The following is a 25135-nucleotide window of genomic DNA, read 5'->3' on the forward strand; positions in this document are numbered from 1 at the left end:
GCCAGAAGAATAAGAAGATAATTGAAATTTGACAAAATTATACGTTTTAGCCTGTAACGAATGAAAAATCCTATATCATTAAATTTTTCATTTTTTATCCCCGAAGAATATCGAAATATGCAGGCAATTTTAATGATGGTGCAGACCTTCGGAAATTCCTATCACGTAACGGATTGCACAATCTCCGTTCAATTTGGAATGATCTACAACCTTGGTCTTATGACTTTATGCCGTATCTGTATCCCTTTTACGTTTGATTTTTCTCTATTAATCGATGTTAAGTCAATTTGGAATTTTCACATGCATTATTCACACTTTCAATTACTTATATGAAATACAGAATCATCAAACTCTTCACGAAAATTGGCCCACTCAGTAGCCATATGTGAGCCAAATGCTACGTATGTAGCTGTCACATTATTATCCGAAAAGTAATGTAATGTGAGATGATCTTACAAAACCTTTACCCTGTTCCACGTTTATAAATCTGACCCAAGAATAGATGACATATCATTGGACCAGCCATTTAGGCCACTAAATCCGGCGTGTCTTATGGTATAATCCTTTGTCGATATGACGTACGTTTAGTAGCAGTTAATCTGTAAATGAAGGTCTTCAATATTGTAAACACGCATATACTTTCGTATGTCGATCTATATATATTCACTGATGTCGATTTAGCGATCGAGAAAGGGTCGGTCTGCTATTGTAATCAGTACTCCCCACACCGACTTTGACTGGCAGTAGGAAAGGGTTCCTTCTCCAACTCCTGTGTAACTGTCATTAGTAAGGAAGGCCTACAATTGTAATGAATAGTTCCCTTCTCGATTTGACTTGCAGAAGGTAAGTGAGCATGCAGTTTTGTTTAAAACTCCCCTACCCGATTGTGTTTGGCAGTAGGCAAGGGTGCCCGCCATTATAAAGAAATGTACTCATCTAAAATGTGACTGGCATTAGGCATAGTGGCCTGCTATTTTGATGGAAACTCACCAACTTGGTGTGACTGGCAGTACGCTGGCTGGCAGTAGGAAAAGGGGCCTGTCATTATAATGATAACTGCACAACTCAATTTCGAGTGATAGTAGGGTAATTGCCTGCCATTATAATAAAAACTGTAATCTGTCTGGAGGTAGGAAAGGGGGGCTGCCATTTTAACGAAAACTCCCCAAATCGATTCTGTCCGCATAGTAGGCAATGGGGCCTGCAATTATAATGTAAACTTCCCAACCTGATTGTGAATGCCAGTAGGCAAGTGAGCCTGCCGTTATATCACAAATCCGTAACAAACACTTTACATTGGAAACGTACGGGGACCTCCCCATGCTCTTTCTCGGATAACGCTAAGAGACATGCAATTTTAAAACTATCTTATTTACTGCATGTACACTATTTACTTCGATATTCGAATACAATGTAGAATACCGTAGCGAAGCACGGGTACATTCGCTAGTTAACTAATAAGTTTAAATTTAGGAGAACTCCGACGGTAGTGCCGGGTTACAATAACATCAAATCGGAATTAAATGAAAACCTAAATTACATAATAATTAAAAATACTACAAACAATTCAAAACAATACATTTCATAACAACAAAAGAATGAGAGGAGGGAGGAATTACCGACACATCAGAGTGAGGAACAGAATTACATGACGAATGTAAATGATTTGTGAATAGTGTAATATAATAGACGCAATCGCATACTAATTCATGATAAATTTTGGGAGTTATTTCCTGACATATAGTGTGCCGTATTGATAACGCAGTCATTCAGAAATTTCTGAAATTTCTGAAACCTTCAAGGTTGGCGTATTCATCGGCCATTTTTCTTTGACGAAACCCCAAGGTGGTTTCAGGCCTGTTATTGATTACAGGGCTTTAAACCGTAAGGTCGTATTACAATCAGTGCCCCTACCTGGCCTTCATTCATGTTTCTCGTGGTTTAGTAAGGCTATGTTCTTCACAATCCTAGATATTAACACTAGAACCGCAGCGATCTGTATACCCCCCCAGAACCGTGGATGGGTCACTTATGACCCACCCCTCTTTCTAGTGATTATTAATCTTTTCCGAGATGCGAGAAAGTGTACACGACATGTTTGGAGTCTTCTTCTACCGCCATCCTCTACTTCTGACCATATTTGTCTGGTTTCGAGGCCATAAACTGCGTAAAGTTACAGCGGCATTTCGATGGGAAGAGCTGCTCGTCAACAGTTATATATAATGCTCCAGGTACAAAGTTACATTGGGAATTTGCAATGAAGGCGTATTAGATTTCGGATACCAATGTCAATTTTTCTTTTTTAAGTCTTTCTGACCTTGTAGATTTTACGTCAAATCTCAAGAAATGCATTATTTTTCTGAATCTATCGCAAACCATTGTTGATTTTACAATGGGATTGGCCCACTTCTCTGACCACAATGAGTCCAGTTCTAAGCCTTTAGCTCCCATGGCACCACGAATGTACAATATAGAAGGAAAGCATTCCTTCTCCTCAATCTTAAGACACCAATCATCTGACAACAGTCCACTACGTGCCACAATATGTTTCAAAATCTTGTCCGTGATCGTAAGTCGCCAAGCACTTGCGCAAGTCTCATTCACATTACGTTCAGTATATGCAGTAGGTCCAGCGTAATCTCTGAACACAATTTGAGCTCCACGTCTATCAGCTGTAACATCACCAATTACCCAACTTTACAGGTCGTACCATCTGGAGATGGAAGATGATAAAGGCTCTCAACACAAAACCTGCCTCGTTTCACTGATGTTGCATCCACTCCGTTATCGTCAAATTGAACAATTCCTTGACCGTTAGTGATGACCTCCGCTCTCGTTGAAGGAAATGAACAGTGCTCCTGGCCACGCCTCTTTTGATGACAGCGCGAAGTCCTTGGCATTGCAAGAGTTATTAGATACAATGTTAAAGTTTGTCTTAGTTTTTCCACCCGAAAATAATATTTACAACAAGTAAACATTCACCGGGCTATATAAACCTAATAGCCCGAACATAAAAATCACAATGATAAAGAAACTGTAACTGTAAACTAAATACGTTTAGGCCTGAAATGTACAAAGTATGTAAATTATAATCCATACGTTGCGAAATGAAAGTTTAGAAATGCATACCCGATACAGCTCATATGGCATGACATCATCATCTGTGACGAATCTGAAGGTACGAGCTGTGATCCTTCATCAGAAGAAAAAATCCATGGCTTCCTCTTCATATTCTCATCGGAAATGTAATTTATGGCATCAATAATATTTTGTTCAGTAGTAAGTCGTTGACGTACGGCCACTGTCAACTATTCATACCTATACTGCAAAACTAACAATCTATTGCTCAATAAAGCGTGAGTAGTGTCCTTACTGCACGATTGTTCAGATGTGAATAAACAGTTTCGTACCTCTCCCTTCCTTCGCAGCCAATGCGATGTTGCGGCTTGGGCACAGTGCATATGCTTGGAAAATTCCGGTGACACACGGACTAAAAGTATAAGAGGCTAAATGGAAGAACAGATGCTAACACATTATAAACAATCAGGGGTCAAATCTGACCCAGTCGCGGTTTTAGGTAAATCTGGATTTTTTAAACTAAAATTATGTGTTTTTGTTAAAATCCCTTATTTATGAAAAGTCATAAAAATCTAGAACTCCAGGTAGACACACAAAGAAGATATGGAAGAAAGAACCAACAGCTTTGTTAGTTGTTTCTTTAGAACTTTATGACTTAATTTTTGCATTGCTTTGCTAATTGGCTGATGATGACACTTCAAATGTGTTGAAACAGGTCCCAAATGAACAGGTTGTAACCTCTATTTGGTTAAAATTAACAACGAAGTATTGAAAGGTGGATCCTTCCTTCTATTTAATATTGTATAACATCTGGGTCACAAACGACCCAGCCGCGGTCCTTGTGCTAACCAAGCGTATAATCCGATTCCTCTGGCGGTAGAATCAAAACATCTGACGGCTTTCGCTACAAATTGGAACTTGTATGTATACAACCGCGTGCCGTTGGTGCTTCCCACTGGCGTGGCTGTTCTTACTAGGCTGCTGGATAGGGTCTTCTCCGAATATCTTTACAATTACCTTGACGATGTCGTGGTGTTTTCTGAAAATATTGAAGAACACTTAGATAGTCTTAAGGAAGTCCTAAATCGCCTTCGTAAGGCTGGGTTGACAGTTAACTATTCTAAGGAAGCTTTTGCTAAACCTTCGCAAAAGCCTCCTCTCCGAGTGTCGTGAGTCAAAAAGCCTTGTTATTTACAAGTTCAGAGCTTATATTCCCTATTCCTTTCTTTCAAAAATAATTCACTGAGTAACACCACCACCACCACTGGACACTCGTACACATCACAGTATCACCGTTCTCTGGTTGGTTCTTTAGTATGGAACCACCCAGCCACGCGGCAATTACATGTGATGTTCTCGAACAATTTGGAAACTGTTTCTATGTCTCTTACACTTGACTCTATATATTTCCAACCCAGAAGGAGTGCGAGTTTAATTTACACAATATTTCACAGCGTTAAGAAACAAAGCTTTTGGCTTACGAGTTTCTACGCCACATCGAATGTTCTAAATCCTTCTTTGGATTAATTTGTCATTTCTCTTATTATCACTTTCATTTATGAACTATAAGTTATGGATATAAACAATCTCTCCTTTAATTTCCCTTTATGTATACGTGTGTTTATATGCCTGCTACTTTTCAAATCACAGGTTTTCTACCATGGAGGTCGCGAATTCGAAACCCCTTCGAGTCCGTTCGCTCACTCTGTTACGTGTGAAAGGCGCGTCATGAACCGCCGTTCACGACAGAGCATATTGTGTCGCCCGATGGAGTTTCAATCGATCATTCTAGAACACTGGCAATTCGTGACTTAAAGCCCCCTAAATATATTGAAGTAATTACTAAATTCATTGGAATTGTCAATTTCTTCAGGAGAAGTATTCCCAACTTTGCTAATAGGGCGGTGCCCCTAAACATACTCCATAGGAAAGGTGTCAAGTTCGAATGAGGGCCATCGCAGCAAGCTGAGTTCGAAGACCTTATGTTACATCTCTGTAAGGCCCCGGTCTTAGCTATGCCAGATTTCTCAAAGAAAATACTCTTTTAAACAGATCCCTCATCATCTGCAATTGCGTCTGTCCTTCGCAACTCGGAAGGCGACCTATTGCCTATGCGTCTAGGACCTGTCGGCGCAAGAAGCCAAGTACTCCATTTCTGAATTAGAATGACTTGCAGTTCTGTTTGCCTTGGAAAAGTTCTACCTGTATCTGGAACATGTTAAGTTTGAGTTAGAAACCGAAAATCAGGCTCTAAGCTGGATTTTGGATAGGCCCCGTCGTACAGGACGTATCGACCGTTGGGCTTTCCGTATTTCAGCCTTTCAATACCCTGATCGGCACTTTCGGGAATCAGGGAAAGTGGCCGCAGATGGTTGAGCCGCATGTTTTCTGGCGATATTCATTCCATTGAGCAGGAGGAAAGTGTTTCTCCTTCTACTTCCATACCTTGTTGTGCTAGTGCTATTTTGGCTGATGCCCTTATGTTATTCCGTGACATTGGAAAATATCAACCGGAAGATCCAGTACTGGCTCCTGTTATGGATACACTTCCTTCTGGGGAAAATGTTGTCCTTCATGTTCTGAGTAATGGGGTTCTGTGTTGCCCGTCGAGGCATGATGGAGGGATGAATGTTGTAGTTCCAGCTGTTCTTGTGCCCATGATCTTCAAGTATTACCATGAAAAGCCATTAGGTGGATATTTGGGCATCTAAAAAACTAATGAATATTATAGAGAAATGCTCATCTGGAAGAGTATGGTTAAGGCCTGTAAATCATGCTTGCTTAGTAAGCCCACCTTACTCAATAAGCTAGGGTCTCACCAAGCACCTCGTCCAATAGAGCGCTTATAAATGCATTACGTCGTACCCTTCCCTCAATCCAAGGGGAACGGGAACACATTCATTATTGTATGTGTAGATAGTTTTACTAGGCTTTCATGGATATTTCCGACTAAACTAGCCACCGCTCAGTCTACCATTTTCTTGTCTTAATACAGTTTTTGCTTCTTTTGTTACTTGTCAATACGTTGTCTCTGATAATGGCAAGGTATTCACTTTCAATTTTTTCCGCAAATTCTGTTTTGACTAATCCATCTCACATGTCACAACATCTGCTTATTACACACAACCATCTCTATCCGAGCGTGTTAACCGTAATCTTCGATTTGTTTTGATCGCTTCTCACCATAAAGAACATTCTAGGTGGGATACCTATCTGCACTGGTTAGCTTTCGCGTTCGACTACGCTGTTCACGAGTTACACAAGTTTACCCCTGCATCTCTCACGTTCAAGTTTGTTCCTAAAACGTCGTTGTCTAATTTATGGTCCATCAATGAGATACTGACAGAGACTACAGATCTCGATAATAGCAGGAATCTGTTGAAAAAGGCCAAAGTAACCTTAAAATTTCTCATGATAAAGTGAGATGGATAAAGAGAGAATTTAAAGGTTGAAGATCAGGTCATGGTGAAAAAATTCGCTCCTGCAGGCAAGCTTGTCCCCAGATTTCATGGGCCATGCACTATTCTGGATTTACTGAAACCGCTCACCCTCCTGGAGAGAAATCCAGACACTGAGAGGATTATTGGGGTTCATTTATCCCATGTAAAACCCGTATGGTATCTCTGTTTTTCAGTGTAGGCCACCCAAGTCCTGGCAATGAGAATGTAATTATACTTCATTCCTTATAAGATTATAATCTTAAATTTTTATATGATCTTTGAAAGGGGAGGCCTTCTGCCCTGTTAATTCTGTAAAACTATACGTACGGTATTGGTTTTTGCTGTTGCAACTTTTGTACAAGCCTTCCCCTTTAGAAACAGTTTTGTTTTCTCTTCCGTTTCCCGTCTTTCATTACCTTGCCCCTGCCTCCAAGCCTGTGCCTGGATTCCACACACTCGTCCTGGATGCCGTCCGCCCTATCAATCAATTACTACTGATCTGCATTTAGGGCAGTCGCCCAGGTGGCAGATTCCCTATCTGTTTTGTTCCTAGATTTTTCTTAAATGATTGCAAAGAAATCGTTAATTTATTGAACATCTCCCTCGGTAAGTTATTCCAGTCCCTAACTCCCCTTCCTTTAAACGAATATTTTCCCAAATTTGTCCTCTTGAATTCCAACTTTATATTGTGATCTTTCCTACGTTTAAAGACACCACTCATACTTATTCGTCTACTGATGTCATTTCACGTCATCTCTCCACTGGCAGCTCGGAGTATACCACTTAGTCGAGCAGATCGTCTCCTTTCTCCCAAGTCTTCCCAGCCAAAAACTTTGCAACATTTTTGTAACGCCATTCTTTTGTCGTAAATCACCGAGAACAAATAGAGGCGATTTTCTTTGGATTTTGTCCAGTTCTTGAATCAAGTTAATCCTGATGAGGTTCCCATACATTGGAACCATACTCTAGTTGGGGTATTACCATACAAGTACATGCCCTCTCCTTTACATCATTACTACAACCCCTAAATACCCTCATAACCATGTGCAGAGATCTGTACAATTTATTTACAATCATATTTATGTGTTTACCCCTATGAAAACCTTTCCTTATACTAACACCTAGGTACTTACTTTAACCCCGTTTGTCATCATACCATTGCCTACCGTCCATCTCACAACATTATCGAGGTCATTTTGCTCACAATCGTGTAACTTATTTGTTACTCTGTACGGAATAACATCATATGCAAAAAGCCTTATCTCTGATTCCACTTCTTTACAAGTATCATTGATTATATAAGAAAACATAAAGGTCCAATAATACTGCCTTGAGAAATTCCGCTCTTAATTATTACTGGGACAGATAAAGCTTCGCTGACTCTAATTCTCTGAGTTCTATTTTCTAGAAACATAGCCACCCATTCAGTCACGCTTTTGTCAAGTTCAGTTGCACAAATTTTTGCAAGTAGTCTCCCATGATCTACCCTATCAAATGTCTTAGATAAGTCAATCGCGATACAGTCCAATTGGCCTCCTGAATCCAGGATATCTGCTTAACTGCACCACCCACAAAAAAAATCTCTCGCATAAAAGCAGTCACTGTCGCCCAGAAACTTATTGTTTCAGTGCCCTAATTGTCATATGAGGCCGTGTCACAACAAATGGCGAGAGATGCTGGCGCGGGGCAAGGGGCCCACCCCGCTCTGGTCCAGTCTCCTTGACGACGGCAAACTTGAGCACCATCATTAATGGCAAGGGCTGAGGTGCGGTTCCACAACCGCCCACTTCATCATGGGGCACTGCTTCAATATTTTGTCCATGGCAACCATCACCATAGTTACCCCTCTCAGGGTAGCGGGAGGGACGTGTCTCAGGGTACTGGGCGGTCCGGTGGACCCGACCCTGGCATCGGCAGTGGCGACCACACTTGCCATCAAACTTGCACATCACTTAGCGGATTTATACATTATCATAAACACATCAAGACTTGCAGTTACAATTGAAATAATAAATAAATAGGTTCAATCTATTCAATGCAAAAGAATAAGAAATGCAGTGATTCAAATTTTAACTGTGATACTTTTCAATACGGAACAATGGAATTTTTATCTTTAAATACATCAAGACTTATTTGCTTCAAAATAACTTATAAATGAACACTCCATCAAAAAATTTCTGACTTTGTTCTCTGGTTTTCAAATTTTTCTAGCAAGTAAAATTTCAAAGGTGTTTCAACTGTGGAAATACTTTGGTGGGTGGATGTCAGTACCAGAGGTACACTAACTTCGTACGTTCAAACTATGCGCCTTTGAGAAGGCCATCTATAATATGATCAGTGAAAGTCGTTTCTGAAGAAGTTGGAATGTTTATCGACAGATGTCTCTACTGTCAACCTAGGTGCTCGCTCTGGTGAGAGGAGAGACAATTAATTTTCAAGGGAAATGTGATAGTCATTAGTTGGTAAAGCTGAAGTTTTTGTAGACTGTTTTTCGGTGTTCTAAGGTTTTCAACACTTCTATATCTTCCCGCCGAATTAATATGTTAGCCAATAAGGAATTTTTGGAAATTACTTGATCAACCCATCAAAATTGTGGGTGTGTTCTAGGTGTCGTCAAAGAGAATTTTAGGACCTTCGTTTCTGCTACAAAACCTGGAACTTTTTGGGCCATGATGTCTTTCGATCGCTCCAGTCCAGCAGTAGAGTATGTTCATAGAGGAGGCAGGGGACGCGCCTCTCCCATCTCCTGAAGGCCCTCCAACTCAAGGTAATAGCAGACATCATGTAATCACGTAATAGTCTCTGAAAGCTAACTCGAGAGGAAGGTTTCAAAATCGTTTCTTAATGTAACTCTGTAAATCTTTTAATCAGGTCTAAGACCTTAGTCAAGCTTAAGGAATAAAGAGTGTGTACGCTCATTTATACCCCATCAACTTGCTATTGAGGTGACTGTGATTTTGTATTCCTTAAAGTCTATCTCTTAATTTTGTAGCATAAAACCTTCACTCCAGCTAGTCACTTCCGTAGCATAGCCTTAGCCTATATAACTTCGGGCCATAAGCCCACATAGCGTTTTAATGAAGTTCCAGTGAATTCCAAAGGAGCGCAGGTCTAGGTATCTGTCAGTCTCCATCTCTTATAAAAAAAAAGGACGTTAGCTGGGATGAGTCTCAGGCGGTAGACTGATGGCCTCCTGAGCGCGGGTATGCATATTCGATCCGGCTTAGTGCTTAGGTGGTTAAATACGCAAGCCTGGTATCGGTAGATTTAATGGCACTTAAAAGAACTTCTGTAGGACAAATTTTCCGCACCTGAACATCTCTGAGAATTCTAACATGTTGTGAATTCTGTTGACCATAAAAACAATAACATTATAATTTACTGGGCATTTGCCTTTTCATTAATGAAACCATGGTTCCAATCGTAGGCAATGTACGAGGGATATTTGAAAAGAAATAGTTATCTCTTTGATTCGTATTCCACGTTAAACTGGTAGACCTGAGGCTGTAATCTCGGTATGCACAGACATGTAAAACTAAAAGCTTGCTTACACGATAAACCTGAAATGTCACAATTTCCCTCCGAAACGGGGATGTTCTTGCGACGAATTTCAGTCGGTGACTTTAACTGTGCTCAACTTTAAGCAGACCTCAGACTTATTTACCACGATATGGCCCAGGAAAGACGTAACTGAGTATCCAGATAACTACCTGAGACTCATGGGAGCCGCCCCTGACCCAGTGTACTGTTGGCAGGCGAGCTAGCGCTCAGGCCCGGGCTAGCGCCGTGCTGCGACTATTGATCGCTAGGAGGCAGCATTGCCGGGCAAATCTCTGTATCAATCCACCTAACCAGCAAGACACTTCAGCACACAAAACAAATTCAAATATACCGATATGAAATTAAGCGATCGACAATTCCTGAATGGTTGTGTGGTTTTCACAGGCATAGTGTAACGGTTAGCGTATTAGCTGCCTGCCCCGGAGGTTGATGTTTGTTTCCCGGTACGGTCATAAATGTAAGATTTTTAGGACGAAAAATATCATACATGTTACCTCCATTGGGGCTGTGCCTGAAAAGAGCTGTACCACCACGGGATAATGACACGAATTCATTTAGTTGCGTGGTACCATTGTGGGACCAGTACAAAATATACATTACTGTAGAAAAATGGTTAAGTGTTTGAAACTTAATCGAAAAATACCAGCTAGAAACTGAATTTTTTGGCAGGAATACTATGATATTTAAACAGGAGGTCTGAGTGGCTCAGACGGTAGATCGCTAACCTTCGAGGCCCAAGTTGGCGTATTCAATCCTAACTCAGTCTGATTGTATTGTAAGTTGCTGAAATACGCCAGCCTCGTGTCAGTAGATTTACGGGAACATAAATAAGTACATGAGGATTGAAAATTCAATACCTTTGTGTCCCCTGACAAACCTGAACGGTAAGGCAGTATTACCATTACTTTATAACACATATTTCTAAGTGTATAGAGTTTATAAGAATGAGTTTCATATTATTAGGAAACCTCTGAAAACTATATTCCAATTTTTCGAGTTTTAATGCTCTGTTTGCTTTGTGATGGAGGAAGAAAAATTCTGCAAATATTTATGATGTTTGATATTTGAATACGATTTTATTTTTCAAAACAGCTATAGGTTGCGTGGCCCTTAATCTTCTTAGATTAGCCTTAATGATTAATTGAAGCCCACTTCGTCTCTATCGGTACTTTCCCTTTCATTCTAGAGGTGTTACACAATTCTATTGAAACGTGGTTAATCTTGTCATTAGGTCTGTTTTCAGAAATGAATTAGGTGAGGTATGTCATAATTTATTGCATCTGTATAATGGGGAAATAAAACAGGGCATTAATTATTAACTGAATAATTAGCAAAGCTAAGGGCATAAATACTCGTAGAATAACCGAACAACCGTTCTATTATATCGAATCATCATTACGAACAAACTTAACATGTGCTGTTAATTGATGGTGCCCAGCGTTCAGGCCATGGTTGAACCATTGACGTAAAATCTTAAATACTCGTCCGTACTAGTGTTTTAGACGTGAGTTACACTCCGACAACACGCTGGCGTAGAATTGCAATGTTATGAAAATAATATTTCTACCGTTTGATATGACTATTTAAAATTCAGACTGATATTTAATACCGTTTCACTTCAAATGTTTCAATGATATGTATTCACGAACTAACGAATTTCTTGTTACATACACCAGTAAATGATTAACGACCTGTTATGAGGTTAACAATGGGAAGCCGATCATGCATGCAATAGTGAAATAAATGAGTTGATTACATTTGAATCTTCTTCCAGGTACTACGTCAGATAATGAATAATAACTCTTGTGTTCTCGTCGTTCACGGCTTAGTTTTTTGCAGTTGCAGCAGCAACGCAATCTAACGGAGATGAAGAGAAAAGACAAAGCACACCTGAACTACGAGAGTTGGAGGATAGATCATTGTAAATATTCTTTTTATCGCATGAGTGCGGGATCTACCAGAGAAATATACAGATGGGAGTAATAAGCGTGAAGTGCTGTGGAATGTGTGAATAATGCCGAGCAGGTTTACCAGGTGGAGGATATAAAGCCAGATAGCTGTCAGCCATGAAATCCTTGTCCTACATAATGTTAGGGTAAACCCTCAAAATGGTCCTCTATATTATCCACAACACGTTGAACAGATACGAGAGCCGTCGGATTCAATTTGCCTCACCATGTGAGAATTTTTCAATCTCATGTTTCGCAGCGTTGGCAATGCCCTCTCGTATCACAAGTGTATCCTACGGGAAGGTTCTTTCACACTGGGAGTGAGATTAAACTCGCATGGAGACAGGTCGGGTGAATATGGCAGGTGTTTCTGTTCTTCGCGAAAACCTGAGCTTGTGTGATCTCCATACAGCCTCTGCTGCATGCGTTCTGGCGTTGTCTTGGAGAAGGATGCCTATTTGGGCTTATAACTCAAGCAGTGTCCATGTTCCGTCCTTGTCCATGCAGTGGGTAATTACTGACGTGACACATCATTCTGGTCACTAACAGATCCTCCATACCATTTTACGTTGCTGCTTAATTAATGTCCGAGCTGAAATACTGCTGCCCACCTCGGAACGGTCCAGTCGGACCAGTCTTTTTTAGAATTCGAACCAAACAGAGATGTCTTATGGCGTCGATGGGATAGGAAAGGACTAGGAGTGGGAAGGAAGTGTTCAAGGCCTTAATTAAGGAACTGCCTGGTGTGAAAGTGGAATACAACGGAATACCATATTTAGGGCTACCAACAGTGGGGTTCGAGCCCACTACCTCCCGGACGCAAGCTCACAGTAGCTTGCCCCTAACCACACGGCCAACTCGCCCGGTGGTTCGGTACGGAAAGTCGTTATAACCCGCAGCTCCACAAGCTCTCTATTATATTATTTGGTACTGCGATACAGGAGAGCGGGCAATTGCATCTACACACACTTTTATTGCCCCGTCACATACATTCTGTACACAGACTGGCTCACTATTGGAGTCCCATCACCCTTTGCGTGGCACCTGTCCGACGCACCGCCATATCATCCTGTACAATTGTTTTATAAGTGTCATGCTTTCCAGGTCATATGAGCGTTGTATAGTAACACGGTTCAAATGTGAGGAAAATTTAATTGTCATGACTTATGCCCCAACCTTCATAAGAGCAGTCCACAGTCATTGTAATGCTAATTTTGATCAGGTTTAGTAACTTGTGACATTGTATTTTAGATCCTCATTTTTCTTCTTGCGACTCGGCGGGTTCAGGGAATTCGAGTTCCATTCATCGAGTGATGGTTCCGTCAGGTTTATCCCATCATTTTCTCCATCATCATTACCTTTCTGATGAATATAAGCTAATTTTCATTATTGGAGTCCATATGGTAAAATCTTATCACATATACATGGTTGGAAATTAAATGTTTTATAATTATTATGTAATTTCTTTAGGAAGAACATATTTGCTGCTGAGATATCTGAAAGATTATAAAAATATATTAACCACAAATATGTCCATAATTATTTCTACCTCAGTAAAACTGCATAAAAGATAGAAGTTTGGAAATTACATTTTGCACGACTTAGTCTTTTTCTTCTCCTACTGCCGCTTTTCCCACAACTGTGCGATCATTGCATTTTAATTCCAAATTCTTCATCATTGTTTTTTATTTGTTTCCATAAATGTATTTTCGAGCTTCTACTGATGATGGCCTTTAGATCGGCTGAAACATTTACAGATATCGTTCCATCTAATATATATGGTTGTCTTGTATTGAAAGGGAGGATTATATAACTACTTTTTATTTATAAAGTGATAAGTGTCAATACAGAATGAGATTTATAACATGAAAAATTGCATGTCCCTTGAATTCCGCCAGTCAAATCGAAAGGGAACTATTAATTACAATGATAGCCTGTCCTTACTAATGCTAGTTACAAAGGAGTTGGAGAATGATCCTATTCCTACTGCCAGTCAAAGTCGATGTGGAGAGTAATGATAACAATAGCATACGCCCTCCTGCTGAGAGTCACTATCGGTGTAAAATATTAATTATTATAATGGCAAACACACCCTTTCTATATCGCTACAAATCGACTTCAATGAAAATGGATAGATCGACATACGAAATATACGCATGTTTACAATATTGCAAGCCTTCATTTACATATTAACTGCTGCTAAGCGATACATCATATCTACAAACGGACTGTACCAAAAGACGCCCCATTTAGCGGTCTAAATGGCTAGTAGTAAGATATTTTCTCCTGTCTCATCTATTTATGGGTAAAATTGAGTTAGAAACACCGAGTAGGGTGACATTTGGGTAAGGTTTTGTCATAGTGCTGGGTACTATCATGACAGCTAAAAACATAGAATTTGGCTCACTGATGGACACCGGATGGATCAATATCATGTAGAATTAGATGATTCTACCTTTCGTATAAGTGATTCGAACCACGAATTATACGTGTACAAAGAGCAAAATGTAGATATAATCGAGAAATAAAGACAAATATAAAATAATATAACGAATAGATATACGACGAAACGTCAAGGTATCAAATTGAACTGAGATTGTGCCATCCGTTTTGTGATACGACTTACCGTTTAACCGCCATGCAGTCCATCAGAACAATTTTTTCGCTGTGTTCATTTTCCTATGCGAGTGTGTAAAGGAAAATTAACTTGAAATATATTTTACTGTAGAACTGCGTAAATACGTTTCCAAAACATCCATTCCTAGAGTACGGTACGGTAAGGTTCATTTTCCTTTACACCTTTGCATAGGAAAATGAACCCAATGAAAATTGTTCTTTCTGATGGACTGCATATCCATATGTGGCTACGAGGCTTGACCAGTCTTAAAGTAAATAATGGCTAGGAAGAGCATTACGAGTTATAATTATTTCTTAGAAAACCAACGATATACGACTCTGGTCGGACCTGATTTAGAGTACGATTCTAGTGAGTGATTATTTGATTCTAGAACAGGAAAATATCCTAAACAAGGCAGCATGATATGTTCTGGGTGATTATCGACAAGTAGTATTACAAAAGCAAACTTCCAGCTGGGAAGACTTGGGAGTAAGGAGACGACCTGTTCGACTATTCGGGATGTTCCGAGCTCTCAGTGGAGAGGTGGCGTGAAATGATATTAATACAGGAATACGTTCGGGTAAAGTTTCTAAGGAAAGATAATAAGTGGATACAATGTTGGAATTCAAGATGACAAATTGGGGCAAATATTAATTTGTAGGTCTAGGAGTAAGGGATTGGAAATAGTTATGAGGGAAAATGTGCGATAAATTTGCATGTTTATTGAATAAATTTTTGAAAGAGCTAGGTAAACAATTGATAGGGAATCTGTCCTCTGGGCGACAGTCCTAGCAGCATGTGATTGATTGATTGATTGATTGATTGATTGATTGATTGATTGATTGATTGATTGATTGATTGATTGATTGATTGATTGATTGATTGATTGATTGATTGATTGATTGATTGATTGATTGATTGATTGATTGATTGATTGATTGATTGATTGATTGATTGATTGATTGATTGATTGATTGATTGATTGATTGATTGATTGATTGATTGATTGATTGATTGATTGATTGATTGATTGATTGATTGATTGATTGATTGATTGATTGATTGATTGATTGATTTATTGGTATGTAGGGACTCACTCATAAAGTTGCAAACGATTTGTTGAAGATCAGAAGTAGTAGAGTTATTTAATGATATTCACAAAAAGAGGATCGAATCAAGAAATAATGCTTCTAGACCTATATTTTGCGCTGTCACTTACATCGAACACCCACGTGACGTATTCCACGCCCAAACATTCTGCGTCAGTAGCTCCGACACAAAATCCGGCTAATTTAACAGGGATACTTTTTCATTCTTGTGGTCTATTTGGAGATGCGCCATCAATTTAGCGAAGACGATTTCGCGTGGACAGGAAACCGACACCGGGGGAACTAGGCAACCAGTGTCAGGCGTCTATCTGCGAGTTTCCATCGTCTTTGACTGGCGTTTGTTCTAGGTCACAGAAAATCTCCTTACACACGATAACGTGACCGATGGCAGCAAATTATCTCCTGATATGTATCTTGCAAATACATATATGGCTATGTGCTAAATGAGCGACCATTACGTACGACGTAAGTGGGTCATGGGAATGTCGTGTTCTGGATCAGCTACCATATTGTTGGACGTAGATCAAGGATGCTACGTATTTCTCTCCATTTATCGTTCTTCTTCTCTAGCCTGTGGGTGGAGTGAGATAATAAATATTCATAGGTAACTTCAATATTTCCAATACCTTAACAATGTACAGTGAATAATTACTACTAGCTAACAATTTTAAATACAATGTTACCGTATTGATGTTCACCCAGGACCGTAGGATATTGGAGTCTTGTTTTGAATCATCGTACAATTTTGGGAAAAGGCTCTAATACTGCTGCGTGTAAAAATTAATACCAATTATCAGTTCCCCTATTTGTGATTTGTATTTCAAATTACGTGAATCATCGTTTACGATTATGCAAAAGTATTTTCTATTCGGCGGTTCTACTAACCCCAAGCTGGCTTATTCTTATAGTTAGTGTACATGGCACATAATCGTGCTCCTTTCCTTCTAATCTCCACCGTCTTTCTCCGTAAATTTTCATTCTTATCATATTTTTGTGGAATTTAAATACTAAGTATGAAACATACAGCCCTTCTCTGCACCGTATCTACTGTAGTTCATTATAGGTCCTGTTTTGAATCGGTTCCATGCGGCTGCTCAAAATTCCGGGATTGACATAATGAGTACAGAGTATTTCCTGATAAATATTACATTGTTACTTACCTCCTTACTTTCTTATTTATTGATTTACTTGTTTGATGCCGTTTTACCTTCAAATGTCGAAGCTTGGCCGAGGCCAAGTCAAAGTTTCTTGTGTCGCCGGTTTATTCTCACTCCAGTATTCTCTCAACTAGTGAAAACCTACCATCCGGAGCTATAGAACATATAAAGGCTTGGAATCTCTGGTTATTCAGCTTCAAAGTAAGACGATTAGGAGTGAAAAAACGTCATAGTCCTACCAGTAACTTGTGAATTGATTTATTTTTACATTTTTTAACATTTGTTTTATTTTAATTTCTGCGTGAAACCACGGGGATGGTCTAGTACGGTATATTCCCCGGGAAGCACCGTAGAAATTCTCGTGTATGTAGTCTGGCGTTTTAGTACAGCAACATGACGGCTGCTGAAGGAGGTCTAGTTCATTTCTGAAATGCTACATCGTGTTGGAGTGATTGGCAGCGTGGACTTTTGACTCCTTAGTGAGGAAAATAACTATCTGGACCATATTCCCTAGATCTGACACCCAGTAATTTCCATCATCTTCTTGGACCCTTGAAGAAGCAGTAACTGAGTTGTAGGCGATTCAATAACAATATGGCCGCTCGACATGGTATTACTTCATAAAGTGGACGCAGATCCCTTCTATACCGGCATCGAGGCCTTGGCATACCGTTGGAGCAAGTGCTTGGACAAGGAAGGAGACTACATGGAGTAGCAACGCTTAGCAGTGTACTACTACTGGATCACATTATATCTGAATGTGAAATAAAGCTGGTCCATGTCCGCACTTGGAATCTGATTGTTTGTATTGCCTTCATTCCTGGAGTTTTATTGCAATCATTCTAATCCTTACTCCTCGGCACTGGTTTCCCCTACTGCCTAGTACTGTGCTTCGGCGTGGCTTAACAACCCTTTTACAGAATAAGTTACAGCATACGTCTTATGCCTAACACAATCAGATCTACTCCATCCCTCTAGCTCCAGCTACTGTCTGGAATAATGGTACCTGAACTACGAAGATCTAAAGATCTGGTTCAAGGGAATAATAAGATCTGCAGTAATCCTCAGCTACCTATACCGGACGATATACCTACTACTAGTCTTCCAAGAACGCTGTTATGTCAGTCATCCCTTCATGAAGCTTCTGTAAGGACATAAACCAATTTGACTGCTCTGCAGGAGAGGAAGAACATCACAGATTTCCTCTGCACAACATTTTTACTGAGGGTCAAGTCCATAGCGGATTCCGACTGCCGCGCACAAAATGGAGCAGACTGAACAAGATCAAGACGGATCATGGAATTTGTAAGATATCCTTCCAAATATGAAACATCGTAGGCGTATCATCTCCAGAATTTGACTGTATAGCCACACGCCAGACATTTCCTCATATTGTTACAGACTATCACCTTCGGGCTTATGAATGTTGATTGGAAGACATCCTAGTGAAAAACCAGAAGCACTACCGTGGATCGGAAAGCCGGATATTCAGGGATGATGCAATACTATTACCAGATTTCAATTCATTTTTTATTATTGTGTATCATCATATACCTTGTATAAGTTTACTTACCATACACTAAAGATTATTATACATTTCCAGGAGATTACTGTGAAACGAACCTATCCGTTTAAAATCCATACGATGGAACCCACTTATTTCGTAAATTTTGTTCCTAATATTGAATTTGAATACGTTCCCAGAACAACAACCATATCGCGATTACTTCCAGATGCATAATCATCTCCTCTGACGCGGAATATGACTGTTTCCAGGCAAAAGAAATCATTGCAATGAGAATACTTATTGCCTTTATAAAAAAAAATATCTGCACAATCCGATACAACGGAGGTAAATAAAATTAGTTTAAAATCCAGTCCAAAGTTTGATTGGAGAGCGTCTTGGCTTTCTGGATTCAGAGTTTTGGTACTGATTTCCAGCCGGGCTGTCAGATTATAATTATGTACGACTAGGGCCTAATCCTCTTAGCTAAGTACACGAGTGTTTGTGCTGACCTCAGTATTGCACCAATTCACACTCCACACAAAATACTACACACCACCATTCCTCTGAAGATTTATATTTACTGGCCACACTTCCCGGCGTCTGCTTTTCAAGGACTTCATCAGTTAGTACTAGTCACATACCGTTGTTGTTACTATTAATAATAATACTATGTCCGAAACAAATGTAATCGAGTGCAGTCGAACGAAGTCAGGTGATGCAGGAAATTTCGAATTAGGAAATTTAAATAAATGAAATGGCGTATGGCAGACCGAAGTATGAAAATGGCAAGCAAATTAGTTGCAGGATGTAGTAGTTAAGTAGATGTGAAAATATTAGCACAAGGTAGGGTGGCATGGAGTGCTGCATCAGAACAGTATATGGACTGGCGGATCAAACAACAACAACTCCATTAATACTAATAAAATTTATTCTTATAATAAAATTCTTATGAATAAACTGATTTTATGACATTAGATTTTCTAATCCTAGATTATAATTCCTTCGCATTATGTCCATATTGGTGGGTTACATATATCATAACATTCTCGAAATGATCCATCTGCTCTAATGTTTTTTATTCTACTTGGTATTAAATCTTAGTATTTCCTCCCAATTTTTATAGATGTAAATCAGGTCAGCACGCCAGCAACCAGTGGTGAATTTTCACTATATTTCTTACATTCCATAACAGATTGTAAGTTTCCAAAAGGGCCCTTCCATATAAAGAAACAATCTCCCAGAAAAGAAATTCATATGGATAAATCCCTCTCAACTATTTCCTGTCTCAAAGCAAGGGATCCACAAAACCGACGAAATATAAGAGAGACTTGTGAATATTTTTTTAAGCAACAGGTAATTCAATTATCAATTCTCAAAATAGTGCTAAAACAGACATAAATGACTTTGAATGCCTCCCCGATATCTCATATTTTATATAACATTCGTAGAGTATTACTCGATATAATTTATCTGGTGCAAATTCTGTAGAATGTTGAATAATTCACAAAGATTAACACGTATAAAGTGTCCAGGCACGTGATGAAGAGAGTGAGCAGCCGTAAGTACCGAGGGACGTGATTTTCTTTCGTTTAAGTGAATTATAGGATATCACACCACGTGCATACAAAAAATTTCATGAAAATTAATTCTACTAAAAGTACTTATTGCACATACATCCGTGTAGCAGCTTTCACCCAGTTTTCCACACAATTTAAAAACACATCTTGCAACCGGCTCATGGGAATTCTCTCTACAGCATAACTTGAAGTGAAACCCATGGATTACAGAAAGTGGCATGGTATGTCGTAATTTTGAACTAATCCTGGTGTACGTACGATAAAATGAGCAACTGACTTCTTTGCATGCAGTTCTTGAAGTATAGCTTAATATTCCTCAATAGAGAGTAACTGCATTCTCATACACGCAGTTCATATATCTATAAATGTCGGCGTGTGAGCTTCTCTCATTCAATTGGAGTCTTATGCACCAATCTATTCAAGTGTTCGCACATGTAAGCGAGGTAATGTTGGAGAGAATGAGCTCATATTGCAGCAACAGTTTTTGTAAAGGATTACACTTGTATTAACATGTTCATTGCTTCACGTCCCATTAACTACGTTTACGGTTTTCGGAGACGCCGAGTAGCCAGACTTTAGTCTCAAAGGAGTTCTTTAACGTGCCAGTGAATCTACCGACTTGAGGCTGACGTAGTTGAGCACCTATAAATGCCACCGGACTGAGTCAGGATCAAATCTCTCATGTTGGGGTCAGAGTACCTCAACCGCCTGAGCCATTCAACCAGGCAGTGAATCGAATTCAGGACCCCAAAGGCTGAACGCCAAGACGCTAACTACACAGATATGGTGCCAGACTACATTTTAAATAATCTCCGCGTTCATATTATTGGTGATTTTAAGTGTATTACTACCAGGCGAGTTGGCCGTGCGCGTAGAGGCGCGCGGCTATGAGCTTGCATCCGGGAGATAGTAGGTTCGAATCCCACTATCGGCAGCCCTGAAGATGGTTTTCCGTGGTTTCCCATTTTCACACCAGGCAAATGCTGGGGCTGTACCTTAATTAAGGCCACGGCCGCTTCCTTCCAACTCCTAGGCCTTTCCTATCCCATCGTCGCCATAAGACCTATCTGTGTCGGTGCGACGTAAAGCCCCTAGCAAAAAAAAAAAAAAAGTGTATTACTGAAAGAAGAAGTTGGGATTAGCCCGTTTGAGAAATAGGAAATTTTAATCGACTTAAGTTTGTTAGGATTATGGCCCCATTTAAATTTAATTTTATTTTTACAAGCGATTGGACCACTAAGGATCACGCTACAAATTCACTTCTTTCTATTCGTGCGGAGTTTTCTCTGTGTCCAATACTCCTTCAGGCGTTCGCTGGTCTGCTTCCGTTGTTCATCTGTCCAAGCTCTTCCGGTCTTCCTAGTTCTTCCTGCGGCTTGAACACTTGAACTCCACGCTACTAAAAATCGGATATGCATGAAATAGTTAATATCTCCACCCAGGTTTGGCGTCACGAAGGGCATGTGGCGTAAAACAGGGGACAAATTGATTTCAAGTGAAGATTTCATTAAATTAGGAGAAGTAGAATATTATCATCATTCTTTGCAATATACTTGGAAGTGTTAGAACATACAACACATTATTATCAAATCTTAGAACTCTCATACGTGTCAGTAATTATTTCAAAATTATATTCAACACTTTCAATCATTCGTCTTTTTCTTTAATATTTTCAGACTAAATTCCTTCTCTGCTATTTTGAGTACTTCTCCGCTAACCAGAGGGCACGTGTAAGTAGTTATTTTGAACTTTTCGGCTTTCTTTCCCGAGATCAATTCGTGCGATAATTTTCGGGCATGACACCCACCTACTAAACTGAAATACTTATTACAAACTAGTTTCATGGTCTTTCAGCATCAGAACGATTTATTCGTGCGCCGTGAATGTACGAGTCCAATAATAACTTCCCAGTATGCTTGTTCAACGTAGACTACTTTACGCAGCATGTTTTTCTAAACAGAACATCCTACAACGCATAATTTTACTGGGTGCCAGTGAGTGAAAATGACAGCTAAATTACGTTTTTGTTTTATAGGCATTCTAGTTACAGATTTTCAACCGTTACCAAGTGATGTAATACTTTTGTCCTGCGTTTTATCGACCGATTTGACACAAGCACAGCGACACCGTGACAAACTCATTCGGAGTTTTTAATAAAGCAGCTTGAAGCATTGACAGACCACACTTTGTTCCTTGATAGCATGAACAAATTCTCTTTAATTTTCCATCAGGAGAAGCGCTTGAACATAAATACTGTAGCCAATGATCAAAACAATCACACGAAATTTCTCACCAGTGTTATATATTTGATCACCAAAATTTCTGCCCTCAAGATTGAAGAATCTAGTTCTAATCCAGTCGATTAGCACTGGAGTATATTTGTGTCGATAAATTTTCTGACAGCTTAAGAATCAATCTTCAGGACAATATTTCTATATGCTGAAGATTATTAAACTAATAACTAATATTGTGTATAAGATAGTACAATAACTTTAATACACCAGGCGGCTCGCAAACGCCGTGCTTTCTATTTATAAATCTCCTTCATGTAAAAATAATGAACGCGATATCTGCTTACTGATTTTCACAGGGTCACTACTACAAGCAGGCAGGTTATGTCAGAATATATATAGAGATAACAACCGGACGGTCGCTTGCAGCATGTTCCTCAGCGCTACCCGTCTAATGCAATCTCTTGCATTAGTAAATCTCATTTTCAACCGCATAGTACTAGGCTGGTGTATCGTACAGCAGCACTATATTTGTTGTCTGCATATCGGCAATGGCTGGTGTGTTCAGCAACGACTAATAGAGATACATCATTTTAATCTGTGGAGAATCTAGTCGGAATGCAGCCGAAGGTCGTAGACGGTATGCATAGCAGTTTTCAAACATACGTCTGCGTTCCACATACGTATTTCTCCGAACAGCATTAGTTTTTCTTTCATACATACAACCCTTTTATAGGTTGGAATGTGTACACGTGTAAAAATGAATAAATTATTACATTTTCTGTTCTACATCTTTGGCATATTTACAAATGCACCCTGTTATTGAACGTTTGTATTAAAATGACTGCTCTTTGTTTCACATCTGAAGTACAGCACGTTGTAGCGTTCCTTCGAAAACAAGTGATTAGTCATCCCATGCATCACTGGCATTACTACAGATAATATTCCTACACTAGACTACTCTTAAAAGCTGTTGTTGTGAATATATAATGAACAATAAAAATGTAAGCCTACTCTTTTGACAAAATAAAAAAATATTAATTCGATGACGATTAATCTGAAATCTTTCATAATTTTAGGATTTTAAATATATTTTTAGATTAAATCCATTTGACGTAAAATAATCGTTTTATGATTAATGTTTTCTTATAATTATTTATGAAGAATGAGTATGGGTATGTAATCATTTTACATTGGAACGAAAATATTTCCTTTTGAGGAAACACTTGCGAATCGACAGATTTTTTATAAGTGTGAGTCTTCCATTGGTGCAGGAAAGTTTTCCGCGTTCCCACTATTTAATTAACTGAAATTATATAATATTATAGCATATTCATTTAACTTATACTGCATCTAGTGTATCTGTGGTCTATTTATTGTTAAATGTTGATAAACCTTTTGATTCTTTATGCTGAACGTGCTTAAAATGTATATAAAATTCGCTTTAAAATAAAGCATATGCAATTTTCTTGTTATTTACTTTATAAACGAATTTTCCGTGTTATTTTGATTTTGGTCATCCTTGCCGTATCCTGCCGTGCAGGAACAAGAACCGTTCTACTGTATATTGAAATGCATTACACTCAGAAATCTCTCAGCATTATTCCCAATATTTCGCATACTTCAAGACAAGACTACTAACATTATGCTAATAATCTTGTGTGAATTTCGATGTGATTGTGTTGTAAATGGATTGTTAAAGTAGGGGTTAGTCATGGAAATAATTACGTTTCCTTTGTATTTCTATGCAATTCTATGTCATTTGTGATTTTTATGCTTAACTACAGTGCTTGCGTAAAGTTATAAAACGGAGCTTAATCGATATTATTACCAACCTTATACTTGAATTTCTTGCGGAATATTTTAAGTAAAAAGCATATCAAAGTCATCTCCGTACAGGCCATGAAGGCCTTTGGAGGCGTGGAAGGTAAATGCTTCCATTATCCGTAATCTCGGCACTTTCTGGGGTAGAGTGTTTAGCTCTACGCCCGGGCCGCGTTTGCCCAAAACATTAACGTGGTACTCATTTCTGGTGTAGACTGAGTGAACCTCAGGGCCTTGTCCACCTCCGGAAGTGAAAATCGCGTTTCATAAATTTTACGGTTTTCTGACCGGGAATCGAAACCACGTCCTTCCGGGTGACCCGAGCACGCCTTTACCACTTCATCCAGGCGGTCCCTGGAATATTTTAAGTGATAGTGTGTAAATTATGTAACTTTAAACTTTCCATTCTGTCGAAACTATTACACATACCTGTACATATATTAAAAGAGTTTACTAAAAACAGCTTTGTCAAACCAGTCCGTTCTAATGGATCGATTTGCTTCGTTTTTAGTTTATTCCCTCCGGAAGTACCTGCCGGTGAATCATCAGACATTGATAGGACTCTAAACACAACCAAGTTCGATTAATCATGAAATCAAATCATTAAATGATCACTGCTGAAGTGCAAGCGAAGGCTTACCCTAACTTGCAATACATTCTGTACTTAGCAGATTGCTAAGCGACTAACACGTTCATTAGTGTTCGGAGATGTGATTTTTATCCTTAGTAATGTAATTGCATGCAGCCATGTTCGATTAATACCTGTGAAGTCAGAGAGCGTACACTTCCTCTAATCACGAAAGAACGCTATTCTCTGCTAGAAACTCTTTGATACTCTAACCTTTCCCAGCTTAGAAATATATCTAACAGATGGCAGAGCGTTCCTACCAACTTACAGTATATGTTGCTAGGAGGAAAACGGTTTACGTACAAACAGACCCCATCATGTCGTTCGCCTTCGAGATTATCTGGGAACATCTATCGAAGAATGAATAACCTAGCTACCCTAGAAGAAGTGAAGTATTTTAAAATACTTCTCTGCCTGGCAAAAAAAAAAAAAAAGAACTACTCCGCGGCTAAAGTAT

The sequence above is a fragment of the Anabrus simplex genome, chromosome 1 (assembly GCF_040414725.1).
Source record: "Anabrus simplex isolate iqAnaSimp1 chromosome 1, ASM4041472v1, whole genome shotgun sequence".
NCBI lineage: Eukaryota > Metazoa > Arthropoda > Insecta > Orthoptera > Tettigoniidae > Anabrus > Anabrus simplex.